This window comes from Scylla paramamosain, chromosome 4, assembly GCF_035594125.1.
Source record: "Scylla paramamosain isolate STU-SP2022 chromosome 4, ASM3559412v1, whole genome shotgun sequence".
Lineage (NCBI taxonomy): Eukaryota > Metazoa > Arthropoda > Malacostraca > Decapoda > Portunidae > Scylla > Scylla paramamosain.
Window position 1 is genome coordinate 9,820,001 of NC_087154.1, and position 7,500 is coordinate 9,827,500.

Sequence of the window (7,500 nt, forward strand, 5' to 3'; positions counted from 1 at the left end):
AAAGAGAAAGGATAAAAAAGGGAGGTAGAGGAAAAAAGAAAGGAGGAAAAGAGAAAAGGGAGGAACTAAAGAGGGAAGCAAGGGAGGGAGAGACAAAGTGAAGGTAAGGGAGGAGGGAAAATACAGGGAAGGGGGAGGGGAAACTTAAAGGGGGCAAGGTGACATGCCGTAAACTTGAGTGAACATAAACTTAGAAGAAAAAATCCTCCTCCTCCTCCTCCTCCTCCTCCTCCTCCTCCTCCTCCTCCTCCTCCTCCTCCTCCTCTTCACCCTCAAGGCAGATGCCAGCTTTAATCTTTTTTTTCTTTCCCTCTTTTTTTTTTTCTCTCCTTTTTTACAACCTTTAAATCTTACTTTTTTCAGCTTCCTTAGATTTACGCCGCCTTCCTCCACACACACACACACACACACACACACACACACACACACACACACACACACACACACCTCACTCAGCACAATATAAACAAACCTCTTACGTCATCACCAGTCGCTAATTAAAAATATCCACTACAGTATATTGCGCTGTAGACAACCTTCACCACCACCATCGCCACCACCACCACCACCACCACCACCACCACCACCACCACCACCATTAGTGCCTTTTTTGTCATCAAACTCCACTCGACTGTCAACAAATTGTGAATAATGGAAATTCTTCTCAGACAAACGTAATATGAATTTCTAGTAGGCCTTTCCTATCGGCTAAAAAGTTCCGCCCTGCCTCCCTCCCCCCCGAACCCCCTCCTCTCCCATTCTTTTCCTCTCTCCCTTCCTATTTCCTCTCCCTCCCTCCCTTCGTTCCTCTCCTCCGTCCATACCTTAACCTCTTCTGCATACCTCCATACTTGGCTTTCCTCCTCCCTCCCTTCTCCTCTCTTCTTTCATCCTTTCTCTTTTTTTTCCTTTTCCTTTCTTTGCGTCTCTACTTTTTTCCTTCCTTCATTTCCTCTGTCCCTACCTTAACTTTTCCTCCATACCTCCATATTCAATTTTCCTCCTTCCTACTTTCCTTCAATAATGCTTTCCTTTCTCTTTCCTTCATTCCTTGTTTCCTCTCCCTCCCCCTTCGTTTTCCTCTTCCATCCTCCTATTTCTTTCCCCTTCACTTCCTCCCCCCTTTTTCCTTCCCTCATCCTATATCTCCCTCTTCCTTGTCTCTCTCCTTCCCTCCTTCACTCCTAAATTGAAGGAGTGATATTGCCAGAAGGAGTAATCCCATACTATCTAAAAGCAAAGATTCTTTCCTCCTTCCCTTCTTCCTCTCCCTTCTCTCCCTTTCCCTCCCTTCTCTCTCTCTCTCTCTCTCTCTCTCTCTCTCTCTCTCTCTCTCTCTCTCTCTCTCTCTCTCTCTCTCTCTCTCTCTCTCTCTCTCTCTCTCTCTCTCTCTCTCAGTGTTATCTTCAACATCCCTCTTTTCCTCTTTCCATCCCCTCCTCCTCCTCCTCCTCCTCCTCCTCCTCCTCCTCCTCCTCCTCCTCCTCCTCCTCCTTCTCTCTTCCTTCCTTCCTTCCTTCCTTCTGACCTTCCCTAAGTGACATGGGAGCAATATTTAAACGTCGTGCAATCTCTCTCTCTCTCTCTCTCTCTCTCTCTCTCTCTCTCTCTCTCTCTCTCTCTCTCTCTCTCTCTCTCTCTCTCTCTCTCTCTCTCTCTACACCCAGCCACTTCCTCCATATAATATTTTTCTAATTTCCGTACGAGACATGCTCCTGGGGATGAATGGGGTGAGAAACTCTACCACTATACTGTTTGCCAGGGACGCTCCTCATAAATAGAGAGAGAGAGAGAGTGAGGGACAGGGTGAGGAGGGCGAGGTAGGGTGAGGTAGGAGATAGAGGCTGAGTGTGTACAGTGAGAGAGGGTGAGGATGATAAGAGTAAGACAGGGTGAAGAGATAGGTAAGGTGTGTGTGTGTGTGTGTGTGTGTGTGTGTGTCTTAGGGGAACGCTTTGGTATGTGGGAGTATATGTAATGAGGGAGAGTGTAGGGTTAGGTAGGCCTGGCTGGGGGAGGGAGAGGGCTGAGTGATGGGGAAGAGCAGGAAGATAATTTAGGGAGAGAGAGGAAGGGAGGGACGTGTGTTTGAGGAGGGAGGGAGAGTGGAAATGATTATATGGAGCATTAGAATGGTGAGAAGAGAGAGAGAGAGAGAGAGAGAGAGAGAGAGAGAGAGAGAGAGAGAGAGAGAGAGAGAGAGAGAGAGAGAGAGAGGGGGGTAAGGTTAAATAAAAACATTGTTATTTCATTCCCATGGAACGATGACTCTCTCTCTCTCTCTCTCTCTCTCTCTCTCTCTCTCTCTCTCTCTCTCTCTCTCTCTCTCTCTCTCTCTCTCTCTCTCTCCCTGATAACGTCACAAATACCAAACCAAACATCAAATTGAAATGTGTGTGTGTGTGTGTGTGTGTGTGTGTGTGTGTGTGTGTGTGTGTGTGTGTGTGTGTGTGTGACCTTTCTTGAGTCATTACTGAACGAATTAAGCCTAGAACAAAATTATATTACTGATACAAATATAACACTAGTTAGGGTGCTGCTGTAGTGCTAGCAGTAGTATCAGTAGTAGTAACAGTAGTAGTAGTAGTAGTAGTAGTAGTAGTAGTAGTAGTAGTAGTAGTAGTAGTAGTAATAGTAGCAATTGTTGTTGTTGTTGTTGTTGTTGTTGTTGTTGTTGCTTGGTTCACTCCTTTCCTTTCTTAGTTTTGATCGCTTATTTCTTTCTCTCCTCCTCCTCCTCCTCCTCCTCCTCCTCTTCCTCTGTATAAGGACTCACCTGGACCATGAGTCATCCACAGGTAGGAACCAAAGACCCTCCACCCTTTGCCTGCTCTTTCTTCCTCCCTTCCCTCCCTTTCCTCCCTTTCCTCCCTTCCCTTCTCCTGCCTTGTTCCTCTTCATCTCCTTTCCTTGCCATCCTTCTTCTTACACTGCCTCCACCCTTCATTGTTCCTTCTTTCTTCCCCTTCCATGTTCTTCCTTTTCTCCTCTTTTTATTTATTTTTTTTTTTGTTTTCTGTTATCTTCCTACATTCTCTCAATGTGTCCGTGTTTTTTTCTTTTTCTTTCTTCTTTTCCCTTTCTTTCTCTCTTCGCCTCCTTCCTTCTATTCCGCCTTATCTTTCATTCCTTCCTTCCTTTATTAATTTATTCATTCATTTTCCACTTATTTTCTTTCATTGTTTCTTTTACTTTCCTATTACTCATCCTTCCTCTTCTTTCTCCTCTGCTAACCTTGCCTTCACCTCTTCTCTCCTCCTCTTCCTCCTCCTTCTCCTCCTCCACCCCCTCCCTTCCCTCCAGCCATAAGGCGCCGCCCATCCCCTTGACCCTTGCCATCCCCAAGGTTACCTGTGCCCCCCACCCCCTTCTCTCTCTCTCTCTCTCTCTCTCTCTCTCTCTCTCTCTCTCTCTCTCTCTCTCTCTCTCTCTCTCTCTCTCTCTCTCTCTCTCTCTCTATTGGGTAATATTTTCTTAAAAACTTGTGTTTATTTTCCTAATTGGATGTTACTTTTAGTGTAGAAGTAGTATAGTAGTAGTAGTAGTAGTAGTAACATTGTGCAATCACCAGTAGTAGTAGTAGTAGTAGTAGTAGTAGTAGTAGTAGTAGTAACAACATTGTGCAATCACCAGTAGTAGTAGTAGTAGTAGTAGTAGTAGTAGTAGTAGTAGTAGTAACATTGTGCAATCACCAGTACTAGTAGTAGTAGTAGTAGTAGTAGTAGTAGTAGTAACATTGTGCAATCACCAGTAGTAGTAGTAGTAGTAGTAGTAGTAGTAGTAGTAACAATGTGCAATCACCAGTAGTAGTAGTAGTAGTAGTAGTAGTAGTAGTAGTAGTAGTAGTAGTAACATTGTGCAATCACCAGTAGTAGTAGTAGTAGTAGTAGTAGTAACATTGTGCAATCACCAGTACTAGTAGTAGTAGTAGTAGTAGTAGTAACATTGTGCAATCACCAGTTGTAGTAGTAGTAGTAGTAGTAACATTGTGCAATCACCAGTAGTAGTAGTAGTAGTAGTAGTAGTAACATTGTGCAATCACCAGTAGTAGTAGTAGTAGTAGTAGGGGCTAATGACCTCCAAGTAATGGAGCCCCTAATTGACACATCAATAAACATGGGGTGGAGGTATTTGTAGTAGTAAAAAAAAAAAAAAAAAAAAAAAGTAGTAGTAGTAGTAGTTTCATCACATCTCTTTATGTAATCACAACAAGGAAAAAAAAACACATCTACTCCTCCTTCTCACTTCGTACCAAGCATTTTCCTTCCTTTAATCGCCATCACCATCGTCACCATATCTCTCTCTCTCTCTCTCTCTCTCTCTCTCTCTCTCTCTCTCTCTCTCTCTCTCTCTCTCTCTCTCTCTCTCTCTCGTACGCGCGCGCCTTCTTCATTAAATTCCTTGACATCATTTCTTCTTATAATAACGCTCGGAGTTGCCACGTTAATATAGATATGATATTTTCTTTTTTCTTTTTCTTTTCTTTTTTATGTGTGTGTGTGTGTGTGTGTGTGTGTGTGTGTGTGTGTGTGTGTGTGTGTGTGTGTGTGTGTGTGTGTGTGTGTGTGTGTGTGTGTGTGTGTGTGTGTGTGTGCTGAGGGTTTGATTGTCTTTGAAGTGTAAAGAGAGAGAGAGAGAGAGAGAGAGAGAGAGAGAGAGAGAGAGAGAGAGAGAGAGAGAGAGAGAGAGAGAGAGAGAGAGAGAGAGAGAGAGAGAGAGAGAGAGGATGGAAGTGTGAAATAAAGAAAAAAATGAAAGCTGAAGTCCGTTGCCTCCTCCTCCTCCTCCTCCTCCTCCTCCTCCTCCTCCTCCTCCTCCTCCTCCTCCTCTTCCATCACCACCACGGACAAAAGGAGACCGCACGATACGAAACAAGAGAAGAAAAAGAAAAAAGAAAGAAAGAAAGGATAAAGACAAAAGAATCTAACAAGGAAGTGAACGAAGGAGAAGACAAAGAAGAGAGAGAGAGAGAGAGAGAGAGAGAGAGAGAGAGAGAGAGAGAGAGAGAGAGAGAGAGAGAGAGAGAGAGAGAGAGAGAGAGTTTATTATCATAGTTTTCCTTCTTTTCTGTCATACATTCCGATGGTAACACACACACACACACACACACACACACACACACACACACACACACACACACACACACACACACACACACACACACACACACACACACATGCATTACGGTATCGCTGCTTTAATCGTTCATCATTCATCGTAATTGTCCGGTTTTGTTAATGACGGTGATAGTGGTGGTGGTCGTGGTGGTGGTGGTGGTGGTAGTTGTGGTGGTGGTGGTGGTGGTGGTGGTAATTCTTTTCCTCATTTTTTTTGTCATTATTATTTTTTCTTCTACTATTATTCTTTGTAATTCTTCTTCCTCTTCTTCTTCTTCTTCTTCTTCTACATCTTCTTTTCATCTTTTTCTTTATTTTCTTCTTCTTCTTCTTCTTCTTCTTTCTTCTTCTTCTTCTTCTTCTTCTTCTTCTTCTTCTTCTTCTTCTTCTTCTTCTTCTTCTTCTTCTTCTTCTTCTTCTTCTTCTTCTTCTTCTTCTTCTTCTTCTTCTTCTTCTTCTTCTCCTCCTCCTCCTCCTCCTCCTCCTCCTCCTCCTCCTCCTCCTCCTCCTCCTCCTCCTCCTCCTCCTCCTCCTCCTCTACTCTTTTTCTTTACCTGCAGCTTTTTTTCCTCTTCCTCTTTCTTTTCTAATTTTCATCTTACTTCTTTTCCTCTTTTTGTTTCTACCTCAAGAAAGTATGAAATCTCAGTTTCCTCCTCCTCCTCCTCCTCCTCCTCCTCCTCCTCCTCCTCCTCCTTCCTCGGTGTTTGTGTTCTGTTTTCTTTTGGATTCAGAAACTTGAAATTATTTGATTATTATGATTTTTCTTTTCTTTTTTTCCTTATTTTCTTTTATTCTCGTGGTACTTATTGTGTCTCTCCTTCGCACGAGCCGTATTTTCTTTTTTTCTACTGATTTGGTAAGGAATGAATATTTAGAAAGGATAATAATAATAGTAGTAGTAGTAATGATAATAATGATAATAATAATAATAATAATAATAATAATAATAATAATAATAATAATAATAATAATAATAATAATAACAACAACAACAACAACAACAACAACAACAACAACAACAACAACAACAACAACTACAACACTAAGAACGAGAACGTGGTGATGATATGATGATGGTTAAAAAGGGAGGAATTCCAGGACCAGATGATGAAGAATTGTTGTAGTTTCATATTCTTTATCTTATTGTGCCTTCAATGTTTGTTTGTTTGTTTGTTTATTGTCGTTGTTTTTGTTGTTGTTGTTGTTGTTGTTTTTGTTGTTGTTGTTGTTGTTTTGTTGTTGCTGCTGCTGCTGCTGTTATACTTATTTTGTTGTTGTTGGTAGTAGTAGTAGTAGTAGTAGTAGTAGTAGTAGTAGTAGTACTAGTAGTAACAACAGTATGAACAACAAACATTGCCTCCGCCATCAAGAAAAGACAATAACCACAACAACCAAAACCACCACCAACACCAACAACAACAACAACAACAACAACAATAACAACAACAACAACAACAACAAAGGCATGAAAACCCCCCAGCGAAAGAAAAAAAAATAAAATAAATAAATAAATCAAACATAACCACAACCACAAAACCAAATATTCAACCACGTACTTTGCTAACTAACTAACTAACTAACTAACTAAATGCTTCGAATCGCCTTGCTTACTGTCTCGTTCACTGCCTCGTCCTGTTTCACGCGCCACGAAAACTAAAAACATACAAACATAGCGAAAACAACAAAAAAAGCTACACATTTTCCTCCCAAAGTGTGTTATGTATGCGTGCGTGCGTGCGTGCCATGTGCTTCCGTCAAGACCCATCCCTCTCTCTTAACAAAGCCTTGTGAAAGTGAACGTGGGTCGAGTTAATGTAAATATTTCCTTAAAGTCTATTTTCTTGCATATTTTTTTCCTTGCATGGATCTGTATAAGGTGGTGGTGCAGGATGAGGAGGAGGAGGAGAAGGGGGAGGAGGAGGATGTGGTGATGGTTTAGGATGAGAAGATAAGGGATAGAGAAAGTGTGGATGGCTGAAGTAAGATGCCATGATGTGTGTGTGTGTGTGTGAGAGAGAGAGAGAGAGAGAGAGAGAGAGAGAGAGAGAGAGAGAGAGAGAGAGAGAGAGAGAGAGAGAGAGAGAGTGTGTGTGTGTGTGTGTGTGTGTTGGTTGCTTTACGCGCTTCTTGTCGCCAAGTTTCTTCAGGTGAGTTTCATTTACTTGCTCTTTTTCCTTTCTTTTTATTTCTTGAATCTTTGAGTTTGTCCTACCCTTAATGGAAATTGTTGTGGTGTTTTCCTGTTTTCAGTGGTGGTGGTGGTGGTGGCGGTGGTGGCGGTGGCGGTGGTGGTGGTATTGGTGGTGGTGGTGGTGATGAGAGAGCACGGTAGTGTAACAGATGGTCGGGGATGGGTGGTGTTTATATGGTAATATCTATG

General features: G+C 42.3%; 1 long non-coding RNA gene across 2 annotated transcripts in view; it reads left to right on the forward strand.

Annotated features, from left to right (window-relative positions):
- LOC135099717 (uncharacterized) overlaps positions 1–7,500 on the forward strand; it is a 536,836-nt gene that overhangs the window by 488,725 nt on the left and 40,611 nt on the right. The window lies entirely within an intron of this gene.